Genomic DNA, 18,410 nt, shown 5'->3' on the forward strand with positions numbered 1-18,410 from the left:
CCGAGTGGAGCTGCGTACCCGGGACCAGCAGAGTGGAGCTGTGTGCTTGGGACCAAGCAGAGTGGAGCTGTGTGCACGGACCAGCAGAGTGGAACTGTGTGCTCGGGAGCAGCAGAGTGGAACTGTGTACATGGGACCGGCCGAGTGAGCTGTGTACATGGGAGCAGCAGAGTGGATCTGTGTGCTCGGGACCAGCCGAGTGGAGCTGTGTGGAGCTGTGCTCGGGACCAGCAGAGGGGAGCCATGTACATGGGACCGGCCGAGTGGAGCTGTGTGCTTGGGACCAAGCAGAGAGTGGAGCTGTGTGCACGGACCAGCAGAGTGGAGCCGTGTACATGGGACCGGCCGAGTGGAGCTGTGTGGAGCTGTGTGCTGGAGAGCAGGGACCAGCAGAGTGGAGCTGTGTGGGGCAGTGTACGTGGGACCAGCAGAGTGGATCTGTGTGCTCGGGAGCAGCAGAGTGGAGCTGTGTACATGGGACCAGCCGAGTGGAGCTGTGTGGAGCTCTGTACTTGGGACCAGCAGAGTGGAGCTGTGTGGGGCAGTGTACATGGGACCAGCCGAGTGGAGCTATGTGGAGCTGTGTGCTGGGAGCAGCAGAGTGGATCTGTGTGCTCGGGACCAGCAGAGTGGAGCTATGTGGAGCTGTGTGCTCGGGAGCAGCAGAGTGGATCTGTGTGCTCGGGACCAGCAGAATGGAGCCGTGTACATGGGATCGGCCGAGTGGAGCTGTGTGCTTGGGACCAAGCAGGGAGTGGAGCTGTGTGCACGGACCAGCAGAGTGGAGCTGTGTGCTCGGAGCAGCAGAGTGGAGCTGTGTGGGGCAGTGTACATGGGACCAGCAGAGTGGAGCTGTGTGGAGCTGTGCTCGGGACCAGCGGAGCTGTGGGCTCGCAGACTCCCTTGGAACAGGGAGGGTGTCTAGTGTGTTTGCTAGTTTAGTGTTTTTAGGTAAAACCTACACCTTCTCATTTGGTCAAGAAGTCTGCTTCCCCACCCGTGACTGCTGTGCATTTTTGACCCACTCCTTGGGGTCAAGGTGTCCCGCGATCCGCCTCGTCAGCAGTAGGGGAGCGCCCAGAGAAATTTCATGCACCCGCGGCAGACGGTGAGCGTTTTGCGATCCCTTTTCAGCGGGCACAACTGACACCTCTTTCTCCTGCCAGCCGCCCGTGTCGCTCCGCGGGAGGAGACAGCCGCCGCGGCAGTCTTGGCACGCCTGGGCCGTCTCGTCGTTCTTCCTGTTCCACTCCTTCTCGTCCTTCTCGTTGTCGATCCCCCGAGTAGGACTCAGCGCGAACGGATCTGACGAGCGCTGCGGAGGCTTCGGCGCGAGCGAGACGGCGCCTCCTCTTGAGCACCTTTGGTGGCGTTGTAGCGGAGGACGAGGTCCGGCTTGCGGTATCGGCGATCGCTGACGGTGTCCTGGCGCGCGTCGGGGCACAGCGTCGTGCTCATCAGCAGCACGTTTCTGTTTTTCTTGGGCACGTATGAGACCAGAGCGGTGGCGCCCACGAAGGTGAACTTTGAGGAGAAGACGGCCCTCCCCTTGGTGGCGAGCAGCGTGGGCGGAAGCTCGGGCTTGTTCTTGCGCACCGTTCTGAGCATGGTGAGGTTTCGCTCGAGGAGTCGCCGGCCGAGCTCGTAGGAGGTGAAAAAGTTGTCGCAGGTTCCGCCGCGGGGACCCTCGAGGCCCTCGGTCAGGTCGAGCACGACCCGCATGCCCTGGTTCCTTTCGGAGGTGGGAGCGGGTCCTCTTCCTCCTCCCCCTCCTCCTCTTGCCGCCGCCGCTGCCTCCGCAGGGAGGGGTTTCCCGGTGTAGACTTGCATCTTCCAGGCGAACCAGGACTTGATGCCGTACTTGGCCGGCTTGCTGGGCATGTACTGTCTGAAGGTACAGCGACCTGTGGAAATAATATATATATATATATATCATCATTTTATACATTTATCATCGTTTTATACATTTATCACCATTTTATACATTTCATCCTCGTTTTACACACACACACACACACACACCACAACAACAACAACACGGCGATACCTCTGAAGGGAACCAGCTGCTCGTCGTACGGGGTGGGTCCCGGGACGGTGGTGGTGGCTGCGGTGGCTGCAGATGCTGCCGACGGTCCTGATGCTGTGGTGATCGTAGTCGTCGCGTGTCCCCGTGTGAGATGCTGACACGTGGAGGACCATGTGATTGCACCGTTTTTGGACACAAATGTTTGTCTCTCTTCTTCTTCTTCTTCTTCTTCTTCCTCCTCCTCTCCTTCTTCTTCATCATCTCGTTGTTTTTGTTGTTGTTGTTGTTGTTGTTCTTCTTCTTCTTCTTCATCATCTTGTTCTTCCTCGCTCTCCTGACCGCTCTCATAGTCCTCAAAGTCTTTGTCCAACACGTATTCGTTGTCAGAGTCGTCAGAGTACCGGTCGTCGTCCCAGTCGTCGTCATCCCGGTCCCCGGGGTCTCGAACGCTCATGGCTCTTTGTTTTGTTGTTTTTTTTTCGCCGCCCCCGGTTGTGTTTCGGGCAGTGTGTTTGGGCACGCTTTCCGCTACACTTTCTGCGTCTCGGTCACGGGGGTGTCTTGGTGCGATCGCTCGAGAGGGGGTCTTTCTTTTTTCTTTCTCTCATTAGTAGGCTTATTTTATCGCGTCTTCTTGCTGAGCGTAATACTGCTACTCTGCGGTCGTTATGTTTTCTTGTTTTTTTCAACGGGTCACGGGGACCCGGTCTGCACAGCGCGAGGGCGCTGCTTATTCGCCGAGCATATTTCAGAGGGGAGTAAGCGGACGTTTTGACCCGGTCTGGACAGCGCGAGGGCGCTGCTTATTCGGCGAGTATAGTTCTGAGGGGACGGCGCGAGGGCGCTGCGTGTACCTGCAAGTTGTCAGACAGATGAGCGAGAGAGGGGCGAGCCCCATTGCACCCGGTTTGTTCGAAGGGAAGGGAAAGAAACGAGCCGAAGTCATTATGACCCGCTCGGGGCAGCGGGAGGGTTAAACCTGAAATGGTAGTCATGGCTTGACCAGCATACCCTGGACTCTATGGATGACTTATTATTAGCAAGGTCCGAATTAGAGCTGAGTGAAATTTAGCCAGAACTTAGATGAGTTTCATTTCAGCAAGAGAATTGAAAGACAAGTTGAAAGGCTTTGTATTTGTGAACAACTACTCAAAAATATTTTTTTAATGATTTGGGTTTTAGCATTAAAACAAAGCGCAAAGCCTCCTCAGAGACTAACAAAAATTGCCACAGTTGACTATATTTCAAGTGATCCAGGCGGGGTATTGGGTTAAGTTTTGTAGTGGGAATTGTGTGTTTAAATAACCAGCTCAGGCAAACACTTGTCTTTCTGTGTATTTTATTCAAGTCTTCTGCAGAAGGACTCACAGCAAAACACATACGCTGTGTACATGTATGCTCAAATGAGTGAGGAGAGCTCTGTGAGCCTGTTATTTATCCAGCTTTAGGGTCAATCTTATCATCCCACAGAGACACATTGTCCCTGAAGTCTGGATACCACAGAGAACAGAGATATTTCGACTGTTACGTTTACGCAGATTCAGTGCCACATCACAGATGAGTCTCCCTGAGTCCAGGGTTATATGTTGCAATATGTTTGGAATTCCCATTACAGTTTTCAACCAGCAATAATCACGTCTCAGGAGAACTTCATAGACTATGAAATTGCCTCTGCGAAAGGATACAGAATGTACCTATTAGTTAAATGTTTCTTGCACACAGGGTTTAGCATCCTGCCGTTGACACAGAACTGCCCTCAGTCCTTGGTTTGAGGCATCTGTATGGAGGATAAATGGCTTTGAGAAGTCTGGGAACCCAAGGACCGGTGGCTCAACCAGACTGTCATCAGCCTCTTCAGTATGCACTGGTGTTTTTCAGTCCACACAATTGGTTTGTGTGATGGTACAGCTTTACTTCCTTCGTTTTTTGTTAACCCGGTTTTGTGGTGTACTGTTGTTTTTTGTCGTGCCTTTCAGCAAGTCATAAAGGGGCCCCGCAATACAGGAGAAGTTCTGTATAAATTGCCTGTAATTTGCACAAGCCCATGACAGTTCGTAGCTCTCCTACAGTGCTCGGTCCCTTGTCTTTTAAGGCTCTCACAGTGATGGTGTCAGCCGGGTCGATTTTGCGACCTTCGGCTGAATCAATTCTCCCCAGATAGCAAACTTCACGTTTAAATAATTCGCACTTGCTGGGTTTTAGCTTGATCCCATACTTCCTCAACAGCTTAAGCACTTCTCTGACGTGCTCTGACGTTTACATGATCCTCAAATGACTGACTATACACTAGTGTATCATCCAGATAGGGGACGCAGATGTTGTCTCTCCTCCTCCAGACACTCCTCCATGCAGCGCTGAAAAGCTGCAGGTGCATTCATTAGTCCGAACGGGATCCTTATCCATTCATAAAGGCCCCATGGAGTCACAGATGCAGTCAAAGGCCTGCTGTCTTCATCCATAAAACCCTGGTGTTAGGCCTTTCCTTGGTCCAATAATGAAAACCATGAGTTGCCACCGAGGCTGTCAAGGATGTCCTGCACTACTATTCCTATAGAAAGATGTAAACTGCCATCCTTTTTTCTCACACAGACAACTGCTGAAGCATAAGCTGAATTTGATTTCTTTACCCATACTTGGGTAAATTAGGCGTTAACTAATTAAAATTAGTTTTTTTAATTTGCACACATTTGACAAGTCACTGCAGGTGAATGGGATAAAGAAAATAACTAAAGCATATCACCACAGAACTTCCCCAGTTAATGACTTACATCAAGAGTCTTTTCCCCTGAAATGTTATGTTTAAATATGCAGATTAGATTGTTTTAGTTCATTTAGAAGAAATCTACAGATGCAAACCAACGAAGGGTAGTAGGCTTAAAACAAACACCATCTAAATGTGTTTTTTGAAAGTTTTCTTTCCATGAGAGTAAAAGAAACATGGAAGCAAAATAGACCCAAATCTGAAAACTGACCACTATATGAAAAAGTGTCCTGCCTTAAGCAGTAACTTTATATTTATGATCGTATAGGCTCCTCATCTAATAACTATCCATTCTATTTGTTTATTGTGTGCTGATAGATCTTTACATGATACAGACAGCCCTCCCTCAAATGTGAAACCAAGTCCTAACGAAACTAAGTGTTATGTAATCCAATATAACCAAAATAATTTATTGCCTTGTGAATAATAAACAAATTATTAGTGAAACTATGTCCCTCTCCGTTATATCTAAATATATACTAGTAAGAAAACATGCACATTGTGGTAAAGTTTACTTTGCTGTTGCCTGCTCTTGTGACAAACCATAGTGAAGACTAGAGAAACCATGGTCTTTCTGTGAAATGATTAAACAAACACGAGAGTGTAAGGGAATTAAAATAAATTGGTAAGGAAGCCAGAGTTGTGTTAATATATTTAGCGTTTTGTAAAAAAAAAAACCACTCATAAATAAAAATGAGAAGTTCCGGGTTTTTTCACTTGAGCCCCTGCCCACCAAAATTTCTGTGCACGTCCCTGTCATTTAGTACATCAGGTTGGGTTTTGCTGGTGTGTTCTGAATTTTGGGTTTTTGCCTTTTTTTTCTGGAGGTGTATCATTAGACTGAACTAAGTGTACAGTGGTTGGGCGTTGTTGGGTAAGTAGTTTCTTCTTATTTTGCCTCTCTGCTTCGTTTCCACAGGCGATGTTGAGTTTCTTGAGGAGCAGCTAATTACTTACTGTTGTTTGTTGCCGGTATGGCTGGAGGTCGTTTCTAATGCTATGATTTTGCAGACCTGTCAGAACTGTATGGAGAAACATACTCTATACGGACATGATCATATCTTAGACCAGATTCTGCTTCCTGTGAAGTAACAGAATTTTCTGCCTCAAATTCAGGGCACAGATCAAGAAGCTTTGTGGGGTTTCCTTGCTGCTTTGTACCTCTGATGTGAGCTGTTAGTACAGTTCTGTAGCACCTTTTTTCTGGTAGTGGGACCTTAGAATCCTCCTCAGGGTAGGTAAGGTGAGGTTGGTTTTTCCCTCCAGGTAGCTGCGCAGTTGTAAGCCTGGAACTATTGCCCGAATCACTGCATCAACTATTTCTATTTCAGGAAATCCCTTGCTGATGCCTTGCTCAATTTGGTGCGCGAGACTGGAGAAGGTGAGTCAGTCTTTTTTTCCCGGCTCACCAATCTGGCCTGATATTTTGAATTCTCTGCCCCACTGTAATGATAGGCGAGGTTGGGGTGTCTGTTGAGCAGAGACGTGTTGCTGTTTAACACTGTTACCCTCCCCACTCAATGACTGTTTTGTCCCATCTATTTGGTTTGGTTTCTCTTGTAGTGATAGTGCTAAAGCTAACTGTAGTGTCTCTATCTCTTTTTTCAATCGCTCTCCTGCCGAAGGCTGAATAACTTGCTCTTGCACATCTGACTGGTTGGCTTCTGAGGCTACTCGCTCTAGTACACTACTTTGAGCAGCCTGTTGTAACTCATCAATTTTATCCTTCAGAGTAAGTAGCTCTGCCATACCCTGATCTTCAAGTTCACTTAACTCACCCCCCTCTAAGTGGCTTTTAACATGTGAGATGAGAGAGGAGCGGCTTTTACCTGATACCTTTTCAAATTGTGAACCAGCAATAAACACAAACTTCAATCAAAGCATCTCGGGTCAATGTGTATAATGTACTACCAACTTCTAGTTTCAAGTCCTCTAGCTCTGCAGGAACCATTTCAGTCTCTGACCTGTGGACAATATCAACGTGATGCAGAATCTATCCTCTGTGTAGAATAGACAGTGCAGCTCTCCTGGCACCAGCAGTTAACCTCAGTTTGCATACAAGTGTCTCTACGCGGCTGTTGAACCACTGCACTTTATTGCCCACCTTAGCTGTAGATGTGAAGGGTTGAATGATGTGTGATGCAGAACCTTCTCTTAACAGTAGACACTGCAGCTCTCCTGGCACCAGTGGTTAACCTCAGCTTGCTTGCATGTCTCTCTGCGCAGTCGATGGACCACCACACAGTATCTTCCACCCTGGCTGTGGATGTGGGGGGTTGAATGATGATCGGGGACGTCTATCTGGGACAGCTGGCCCTCGTCACATTCATCCCAGCGGTGCCTCCAAAATGTTACACCCAGGAAAGGGGATATATTAATAAGGACTCTTGGACATGATGCCTTCTTTGAATCAACTTCATTGAGAATGAGGTACCGCAGCCAAGAGCTCCCCCTTCTGACGTCTGTAGCCATCACAACTAAACGGCAACCCTTCCTTTTTCAGGGATCAATTGTCTGTGTTAATAAACAAGTTGTTAATTATTTTAACCATTAACCGTTTTACCCACTTTCACAATGGTCACTATTAACTCTTCCACATGACTGTTTTTTTCTTGTTCTTTTCTTCAATTATTTATTTCCGTCTCAATGACATTTAATGATATTTAATTAACTTTATGATGAAACTCAGGAGGATTTTCAACAAACACCACATCTCTGTGTTTTTTAAACCCAAGAACAGACAAATACTGGTACACCCCAAAGACCGCACACCCAAACACAAGAAAAGCAATCTAGTGTATGCGGTCCAATGCAGTGAGGAATGCACAGACCTGTATATTGGGGAGACTAAACAACCACTACACAAACGCATGGCTCAACACAGAAGGGCCAACTCCTCAGGTCAAGACTCTGCAGTCTACTTACATCTGAAGGACAGAGGACACTCGTTTGAGGACCACCAGGTGCACATTTTAGACAGAGAAGATGGATGGTTTGAAAGAGGTGTCAAGGAAGCCACATGGTTAATGTGTGTTTTGGTGGACCTTGTCTTACATTAGTCTTTCATTTCTCCACCTCCTCATTTACTGGTAGTCTCCAAGTCTGAGACCATAACTTTATCTTCATTCTGCATTACGCGAATGGCTAGGGGCTTGAAGTAGTTTGGCAGTCCACCTAGTATCATGGCTATGATCAGTCCATCACTCATGTTCTCACATGCATCTCTCATGGTGCTTTCAGACCAAAAGCGAAGCAAGCGTTTGGGGCGGTGAGTTTACATACAAAGTCAATGCAAAGACGCGTAGAGCCGCGAGCCGTGAGAAAGTGAGGAGGTTGAACTACCTGGTAAGTTCAGAAAACATGTGTCTGTAACTTTATTCCAGCTATCATTGTACTTTACTGTGACCAAGTTACCACAGCATAGCCCTGATCGATCCAAATTCAGAAAAAAAACATTTTAGAAGTTGTTGTTCTGCTGTCTTGCAGACAGACCTGACAAAGCATGAATTCATATGTTTAACAAATCTGCATCATGTTGTAGTTATTTCGGCATCAGTTTAATCCATTTATTGCTATTTAATCACAGCAAAATGTGTACTTTGGGTTCATACAGTTGTAGTAATGGCAAGTTGTGTTTATTCACATTATCGCGTTAAAATCGCCTTCTCGCGTTGTGTGTGAACACTTGCAGCGAATGTACTCACGCGAGGAAAGCATTGCTAGGTGAAAATTGGCGGTTGGTCTGAAAGCACCAACAGCGCCATAGTGATGTTTTCCGCCCTTATTAAGTCGGTAACACTGTATAGATGTATTATTCATGGCTTGTTTTTTCCACACTAATGTTTTTTCAGTGGCTCATGTCTTATAAGCAATAGGCTCTTATCATCCATCAGTCTTATTAATTCAGCATAGCAATCAGCATTCTTCTCTCTGTCTTCAGCTAGCTGTTGTTCACTAGTGCCGATAGGCTCATGTAAGATAGTCTCCTTTAATGTGGAAGCAGCGTAGGAATCTTGTTTCCCAAAGGTCACACTTAACTTCTGATGCATCAAACAAGAGCTTTGGTGCCAATTCTGTTGCTCATGGACATTTTCACTTAGGGGTGTACTCACTTTTGTTTCCAGCAGTTTAGACATTAATGGCTGTATGATGTGTTATTTTGAGGGGACAGAAAACTTTGTTTAAATGTACTTTACGTTATAAAAGCTGCTCACTCACTACTTTACATTGTAGCAAATATCTCACTTTTGTGAGATACTGTAGATGAGACACGAGAGAGGTGTGCAATGGGTTGAATAGGAAGGGATGAGGGGATGAAGGGATGAGGGAGTGAGGGAAGAGGGGAGGGGGGGAGAGGGGGGAAGGTGAATGGATGAACGGCAGGGAAAGAAAGGGTGGGTCGAGCAATCTGAGGCAAAACGGGGCTGGCTGACTAGCACGGGTATAGAAACGCTTGACAGGTGATTAGAGGTGTGGTTGAGGCATGGCCCCACTCCTGAACCTAAATTAACAAATTAACTTCATATAATTTGAACAGTAGAACAAATTACAATTTTAATTGATGCTGATTTAATTGATGATGTTGATCATACAAGTGCATAGTTTCATATATTGTTATCACATATTTGTTGCCTTATTCCCAGTTGCCTTATCCACACGCTGTGCGCCTCTATGATGCGTTGCTTGAGAAAAACCTGGTATTGAAAAATATAACATTATTTATTAAGTAGATCTTTCTGTGTCACATAAAACAAGTTATATTTCTTTTAACAACCTTGTTAATTAAGTGGACTGTTTGTGTAAATAACATAAGTGGAATGCAATTGGTTTATTCTCTTTTCAACCGACGGAATAAAAATTATGGACCTAGATCATCCAGTGTGTGTGTGTATATGTCCCCCTTTACCTCCGTCACTACTCAGGAGGGGTTCACATTCTTGCAGATCGCTCATCAAATGGGTTGAGCTCCGGTGCCTGCTTTCCTCTGGTGCACAAAGGAAAGGGCCCTATCTTTCACCCGGCACAAAGAGCAGGATAAGTGTTCTTGCTAGTGTCTAACTGACTCAGTTGACATTTTGTTGCCTAGTGCTCACGTTGTTTAAATAGTAAATTCACTTGAACCCATTTGTGCACCTATGGAAGTGGTGGTCTTAAAATGAGGGGTGGTGGTCACTTAATTTATGAGAATAAATTGCACTACATGCAAGTAGCCTATTAATTAATATGATTCCCAATTAAACTGTACAACATATTTGAGGTGTTCTTCTGCAGAAACAGATATCTACGTTTGTGTTTATCATCCTAAATCTGTTTTTTTTGTGCACTTCAGGGAACATCACTCAAACAGGTGGCTTTAAGCCTATAATACTGAGATGCAATGGGATGGTGATGGTGCAGTGGATAAGATGCATGCCTTTGGTGTGAGAGACTCAAGTTCAATTCCCCGCTGTGACACATCCACCAATGTGTCCCTGAGCAAGTCACTTGCTGCAACCTCTGACATAAACAGCAATTGTAAGTTGCTTTGGATAAGAGCATCAGCTAAAATGAATAAATGATTCATTTTAGCAGAAGAATATGATGGCAGAAGGATTTCAAACAGTTTCATCCTTCTGCCATGTAAGCCGTTTCTCATTTCCCCAGTTCATGTGCGTACGCATGGTTCAGAGTTTACATGGAGGACCGCAAATTCTCCCGTCAAGTTTGTTTTTTATAGATGGAAAGTATTGTATGCATTTTTCCAGCCCTGTTTTGAGCGTACGTACTGTTTATAAATGAGGCCCCTGAGTGGTGATTTCCTACAAAGAGAGGCAGCTGGGTTGATCTGAACCGTGAGTTTTGTGATCTGTTGCATCACTAGTGAAGTAGCATTGATCACTCTATGGGGGGGATAAATTTTGTCCCCACTGGGGAGAAAAATAATTCAGAGAGGCATGGATATATAAACCAGAAAGGGGGAAATCCCACACATCCCCCCCGGCAAATCGTGTCCTGGTTATAACCATATTACAAATTACATGTTTGCAAAATATGTATATGCAATATGTAATTTGACACAAATCAAAGTTCTGTATACCCCTTTATGCCCCATGTACACTTCATTTCTCTTTTTGCAATAAATACTTAAGGAGAAAAAGAATCTGATTATTTCCACAAAACATTAATGAGTCACCACTCACCCCTCTCTTTCCAAGCGAGCAGGAGAAGCGACGGTGGCCGACACGCTCTGATGGCCTGTGTGGGCCTCCATTTGTCCAAATTTTTATTTTTTTCTTACTTCTAATAAACCAGTCGACTACTACAATGCTACAACTAACGTTACTTGTGCTTCTTCTTTGTATGTATTCAATGCAGTGATGAAACACACTCTGTCCAATCAGGCTACAGTAGAAAATGGCAGCGCAACACAGTAATGTCTATCTAAGAGGACCCGCGGTGTATGTAGATAGAAATGGCTCATTCTAAGATTAAAAAAACGTATTGGTTCATTATGTAAGGTCTTATACACTGCTCCTAAATATTACACATACACACTGAACCTTTAACGTTAGGTGACTAACTAGTGAAACTTACTAGGCGACATCATGATGGATGACCACTTTTTAACATAGGACAACCACACAGGAGCTATTTGTCAGATGATGTCTTGGGATGAATGGCACTGAACTACAAGCAGTCCACTAGTAAAAACTTCTACTTACCTGTATCAGGCTTTGCATGGATTCATCTTCCTGTCTGGTTTCCAGACACAATCAAAGAACCACCATGTTGAGTTTTTTAATAACAACTAGGTCATCCACCTCACCACCCACCCACACACACAAACTGTAAGCAACGATGGTGATCAGATGAGCAAGGTGGTAATCTTGACATTGTACAATATCCTTGCTGCACCAAAGTAAGATATTTTTGGTCAATTATTTCACATCTTTTATTATATACACTATCTCCTGTGTAGCTAATATGTAGATGGAACATTTTGAGCAGATTCCTCTGCCAATGGCCTCTACGCCACTGTAATGGTACCAGTATGTGTATGACACTTTCACTAAAGCGTACTGCTCCAGGATCAGCAGCTTCATGTAACACATCAGTAACATCAGGTTGGACCCTCCTACATATGGCACCCATCTCAGTGAGGAGGGGCCATTCAGCATTTTTGAACAGAAATGGGAAACAATCTCCTCCATTATATAACCACCTGTTTTCACCTGATTATAATTACATGATGTGAAATGCATTTAAAATATCAGAGAACCTTGAAGAAAATTGGACCTGTTATCACACTGATAATAAATGAGCTGCAAATATGCAATCATGATGCTTGTGAAACACAAATAAATTCAGCAAACCAATTCTAAACCATACTGGATATTTAGAATAAGAATAAGAATAGACGTTTGATGCCACCGAGGCATGGTGGGTCCGGAACGTGATGCAGGCTCTTCCAGTGGCCATATGTTTCCTGTTGCTGGTGTCACCTGGCTCTGGATGAGTATCAGAAAATAAATGGCTGTCTCTTTGATTTAGTTGTACATTACATTTTCCAATGAATTCATGATGGAAAGGCTGTAAGGAAAGTTAAGATGGCAAAATTCCTGTGCCAAGTTCTTATTAAATTTTACAAAGGAGCACCCTCACCACTTGGCATGGGAGGTGCACGGCCCAGGTCATTAGGGCTCCGCAGCAGGTGATTACAACAGATCGAAACAACATTGGTTCTATCTACCGAGCAACAGTGATAGCAGTGAGGTGAGGTGCCTGCGCAGAGGCCAAAGGATACTAAAATACAGCATCCACCCCAGCCATTGCCTGTTCACCTGCTGTCGTCTTAAAAGAGAAAGAGAAGTGTCTGCTGTGGTACCACCAGACTGCAGATCAGCGTCTTAATTCCTCCTCAGCACTACACCATCCGAAATGTAGACAAAGCTTTCTGGTTGGAAATTGTTGATGTCACATACTTTCGTGCATCAATAAGAATTGAGCATCATTTGAATTAAAGGAGACCTATTACAATTTTCCATATTTTATGATTTATCTACAATGTTACAATGTTGGATGTTCATGTTAAACATGACCAAAGCATAAAATAATGAGGTTAAAGTATTTAGAAATCTCTGTGAGCAAAAACCTCAGTTTTCCTCCTGTTCTGAATACTGTTTTCTACCAACGGCTCCGTTCTACGACACACGGAGCTACACGGAGCTGGTGTATATTGTATTATATTATATTGGTGTTCCATATACTGTACAGTCATTTGCTCCACACAGCAACGCTCAGTCTGTCTGTACCGCTTAGGGACAACAACAGCCTGGTAATATGCTTCAGGTCTTGGCCAATCAGAAGACAGTGAGGGGACTTAAAGTGACAGGAGCATCTAAAGCTTGTTTCAGACATACACTGAAATGAAGGCCTACATGAAGAGCCAGTATAATTTAAATAATATAGTATAGTATAGTATATAATATAATAAAGTATTTTGAACTTTGAATCATGCAAAGCTGCTATAAATAAGTCACAGAACTACAACATAGGACTGGAAATAGGTAGTACAATAGGTCTCCTTTAAAACCTGAGGACAGTTGTGAGGTTGTTTGCTCAATGTGCCAGGGCGCTGTTAGTGAAATCTGATCAAACCACACCTGATGAAGGAGATTAGCGAAACGTTGATTGTTTTGTCATTAGTATTGAACTTTATAACTAAGTCAAAGCTGCCTAATTTTCTCTTGCGTGGTGAGTCTACAATGATCTATGCTGAGCATTACAGCAAATATTAAAGTGGTATAATATTGCTAAAAGTGATTTCACAATTGGATTTATCCAAAGACTACAGTATAATTTCAGAGAAAAAAAGAAAGTTTTATTTGTTATCAAACTGATGAAAAAAAGGTTATGAAAAGTAACTATTATAACACAAAAAAACTGAAATTCAGGCAAGAAAAACACTGCACCTCCACAGCATTAAAATGACTATGGCAGATAATGGAAACGTAAAATGGACAGTAAAATATTGTCAAAATGTTAACTTATGATAAAGATGTGACAAGACAATGGTTTGAGGTTACTTAGGGTGACTAAAAAACACCATTTTAGCTATTTTATACTATGAACCCCCATCCATTATAGCCTCTTGTGTTTTCTGTCTTTGTCATAATTCAGACTTTATTCTCTTTCAAAACGAAATAACACTAGTGTAACCCAGAACAAGAAAGCCATGATACAGAAGGAAGGGCACCTTGTATTTGTTGGACAACTGCAAGTAGTTAAATATTCATGCAACTTTAGAAACATCTCTGGTTAGATCTCTAGGCTAACAATATATTTTTATTCTTTATGAAATATCAATATGATTCTCCACATTCTGATTAAAGTTTTTCTCCATGTAAATCAACAGTAAATAGATTTTTGTCATGAAATACGTGATAAACCATATTTTCAGTCTGTACAATAGAGGTACTAAAAATTACAACTGTCATGGTATATGTACAATTACCTACCTACAAAGTACAACAGCTAGCATGTATTAAAATATGTAAACAAATTTCTTGTTTTTTGACACAGTTGACTGTGACAGCAGATAGAATTCACACTTCAACATTTGATTTATTTCTGTATACACATTTGTTAACAGTGTTACTGCTTCCTGACACCTCCATAGAAAAAGAGAACGATAGGCAATGAACCAACATACAGTTTTGCAAAAAGATAAAACCACCACTGTCTGTGCATCAATAATAGACCTTTTCTTTAAGAGATAGTTTTTTTTTTCATGGATAACATTTTAGAGGGGTTCAAGAAGATGAGAGGGGCTAAGTTCTGATCTGAAGATGAAGAACTGTTTGGCATCAAAGAGAACATGGTCCAAGTTGAATACTGTATACTGGACTTTTACTGTACTGTACTTTACGGTAGAATTAGGATGGCATGCATTTTACAATCAGTCGCTTGTTATCAAGAGAACCAGCCACGTCTTTCCACAAAGTGATTCATTGTCTGTCAGACAATGAGAATAACTGTGGTGAATCAGATGCCAGAGTGAACAGATTCTATGAGATCTGCCCATGGCATTTTGCTCACTTGGTGCCATTTAATACACAGAAATATTTTTCTTTTCTTGCTCTTCTTTTTGTCATTTTTTCTTTTGTTTAAAGCAAAAATAAGTTAGACACCACATTTCTATTATGTATAAACCATAAAAATGTGTCATATTGTACAAGAGTCCTTTTTTAGTTTTACAATGATGGTGTGCCTATCCCCCTCTTGTTAAGCACTACATGTTGCTTACATGCTGAAAATGTATAAGATTATGAGCCTTTGTAATTAACAATTTTACAAAAAAGTTTTTTGTTTAATGCCAAGGATCACATAGCTCTAAAAGTCACTTAGGAGAATGATGTAGCTGTGAAATATTTCTATACTGATAACGTCTCTGACCAGATAGAAGAGTAAGGTCTCTAAAGTTGCTATTTAGCCTTGTCATTATGCTTACAATAGTAAGTGTGCTTTATATTACAGTACATGTCATCAGTTCAACTACTCAGCACAGTATAAGATTATTCAAGTTCCACGTTTACCATCATTTGTCATAGCTCCTCACAAGGAAACTGATAAGTAAATGTTCTCTCAGTGCTTTCTTTCTTCACTGTCTCATGTTCATGAAAGTCTCACAGTCACACATAATACTCCTTATCCTTATTTTTTTGTTTCTTGTTGCTGCCTTTCAAGCTCTGCTGTTTGTCCTTCATAACAGCGCCATTGCTCTGCACAGCTGAGTTGGTTATGTAGTTCCTGCTCTCGTCCACCTGGTAGGAGCCTTCATCCCTGTTCCTGTACTTATACATGGCATACAGAAGGATGAGGATGCACAGGGCAGCGGCCGCCACTATTCCGATGACCATCCCGGTGGTGCTGCTAGATTCACGGACCACTTCCGAGGGCCCTGGAACTCGCCTCACGCCCGGCTCTGTGGGGAGTGCTGTGGGTATATTACGGAACATTGGGGAGGTTATTAATGGGCCCCTCAGCTTGGTGCTGTCTACTTCAAAGGATGTGGGCAATGGGAGCAACACTAGGTCGGGCTGGGGTTTTAGCTCGCGGTTATTCATTTTGCCAGCCGGCTGTATGGCCGGAGCATTGTGGAGGGTTGCGGTGGAGGCAGAGGTGGCGGTGGTGCGGCTCTGGTCGGCGGTTAGTGGTATGGCGGTAGTGGTAGTCCTACTGCGTCTGGAGAATGAAGGTTTGTTAGGTCTAAAAGTCTTGGGCGCATGAGCTTTGTAGCCACCTTCAAAGCCTGACGTGGACAAGGTCTTATCTGTTACCAAGGAGAAGGTCGTGTAAAAATCTTCATCATCAGTAGAGGGCAGGTAAGACTTGAACGCTTCCCCAGAGCCATACCCCGATATCACCAAGCCATCATCATCACAATCATCGCTGCCTCGGTCCAACAAGCAAGGTACCCCCGCCTCAGTGGCCTTGGACAGGGACTCTTTGGTGGTCTCAATAATGGTGAGGAGTGGGTGGTGGGTTGAGGGAGTGGGAATGAAGGGTGCACGAGGAGCTACAGAGGGGTGCGCTAATGGATCCTCAAGTACTGGGATGACTAACTCAGCTCCTGGGGTTGGAGACAGACAGGTAGTAATGTTAGAGGGCAGAATGGGAGTTTTATAAAATACTAAATTAGATAAATCTTAAAAAAAAAAAAAAACAGGCAATGATTGACCAAAATTTATAATAAGATAATAAACATATCACATATCAATTTAAGACTGGACTTTAAGATTAAACTAAATTAAGATATAGCTATTTATATTTCTGATTACATTCTAATATACTTTCAAAGGCTTAAGAGGTGTGCAAGGATGAGCCAGAAAATTGAAGTTGCTTTGTGCAATGTTCTCAGTATAGTTGTGTATACTTTGTTCTTTCTCAACATCTTAAGAGATTGTTAAGGGAAAGTACAATCTTCAAATATAAACTAATAAACTTTATATACTAAATACAAATAAAGGAAACTGTATTGCAGAGTACTTACAATCAAAATATACTATAGTTATTTCATTTTCCTCCTTTACTGAATTATAAGGAAAACTTCCAATAGCAAAAAATGCTTTTCATTTCACTTCACCTGCAAAAGCATTTATTTAGATACAATAAAATGCATTACCCAAACTATGATTGCATCATAATAAAAAGACAGCAATGTCACTGCACAATGACTCTCCGATCATCTTAAACCTCTTGCTTTTTCATAGTAATACAGAAAATTGTAGTTATAGTTCTACAAACATTTCTCAGATGCAGAGCTGTTCTGGAGGTAAAAGTGATATCAATCTTACAGTTAAATTGCAGTGTGGATAGAAACTTAAACCCTCCATCAATGAACTGGATGCCAATCAATGATTTATTTATACAAAAAAAAAAAGTTTGGTCAATCTGATATTAAATAGGTAATATAATGCACATTCCATCCTATATTTTAAATTCGTCATTGGAATAATTAAGCACCCAAATACAGCTACAATCAACATCCTTATTGCCATGTGTTGTCATTTTAACACAACAATTAAGAACATCTTTCTCGTCTTGCTTTTTCACTGGCTTCACGTTACTGTTCTTGACAAGATTAAAAAAATATATACTTCATTGCATATTTACTTTATTTGACAATGATTCTGTCAAAAGAGTAGCTCTGTGACCAAGAAAATGCAGTGTAACTATAACTTCGATTTTAAGATTATACAATGTCAATGGCAGAGCAAAGTCAGCTGAATGCTCATCCTTTGTGTACTAGCCTGAGTGAAATATGTACTTTTATTCAATGTGTGTTTTCCAGCTTCATTTTGTAGTTAGACTCTTACTCACTGGAAGACAAAATCAATTTATACATACATGCTCTTAAATATTACAGCTCAAAAGATCAAATCAGACCAATTCAATTCCAACTGAAGTTAATGATTTTAATGAATCTGCCATAATGGAAAGGTGCTACTGTTTATTGTTGGTTTACCACCATTGTTGGAAAATTGTTGGTTTAACAGTTTAAATTTGGACCTCGGCAAAAGGATTTATCACAGAAGGTGCAGTTAGTTAAATTGCTGCACACAATACAAATCTATATATTGGTACTTTTGTGACAACCAACAATTGACAAACCATTGAAGACGTATGTGTTAACACCTTACACACATTACTGTAACAGGTAGAGTTATTTCTTGATCAGTTTGCCAATTCTTGACCGTACTCCATTTGTCTTCCTGAGCGTGGTCACTGTGGCAAAGCTAGCTGTTGGTGGTCAGTAAATACTTTAGTACAGTAAAACTGTAGACTAGCTGCTTGTTAAACAGTGAAGTTTTTTCTGTATTTGTTAATATGGAGGTGTATCTGATTTACAGTCGTTGGAATGGGCTTTGTCGGTGCTGGATTTAGTAACTTACCGAATATTGCAATTCAGTAATAACAAAAATCTTTAAATTACCACATTTCTAACACTGTAAATTAATAAGCTACAGCCGTACCTCTTCAGTCTTTCCACATTTATTTTCTGTGACCTCTATTATTCCCATCAATGCTTAACAGCACAACAAGGTTTGATATATGCCAAAAACTTATTTATTATTAGGAGAA

At 42.6% G+C, this 18,410-nt stretch overlaps 1 pseudogene; it reads right to left on the minus strand.

Moving 5' to 3' along the window:
• Positions 1-3,551: 3,551 nt before the first annotated feature.
• LOC119911070 lies at positions 3,552-3,709 on the minus strand (annotated as a pseudogene).
• Positions 3,710-18,410: the final 14,701 nt, after the last annotated feature.

The sequence above is a fragment of the Micropterus salmoides genome, unplaced genomic scaffold (genome assembly GCF_014851395.1).
Source record: "Micropterus salmoides isolate LMB-PRFRI ecotype aquatic unplaced genomic scaffold, ASM1485139v1 Ms_hic_scaffold_19, whole genome shotgun sequence".
Taxonomy (NCBI): domain Eukaryota; kingdom Metazoa; phylum Chordata; class Actinopteri; order Centrarchiformes; family Centrarchidae; genus Micropterus; species Micropterus salmoides.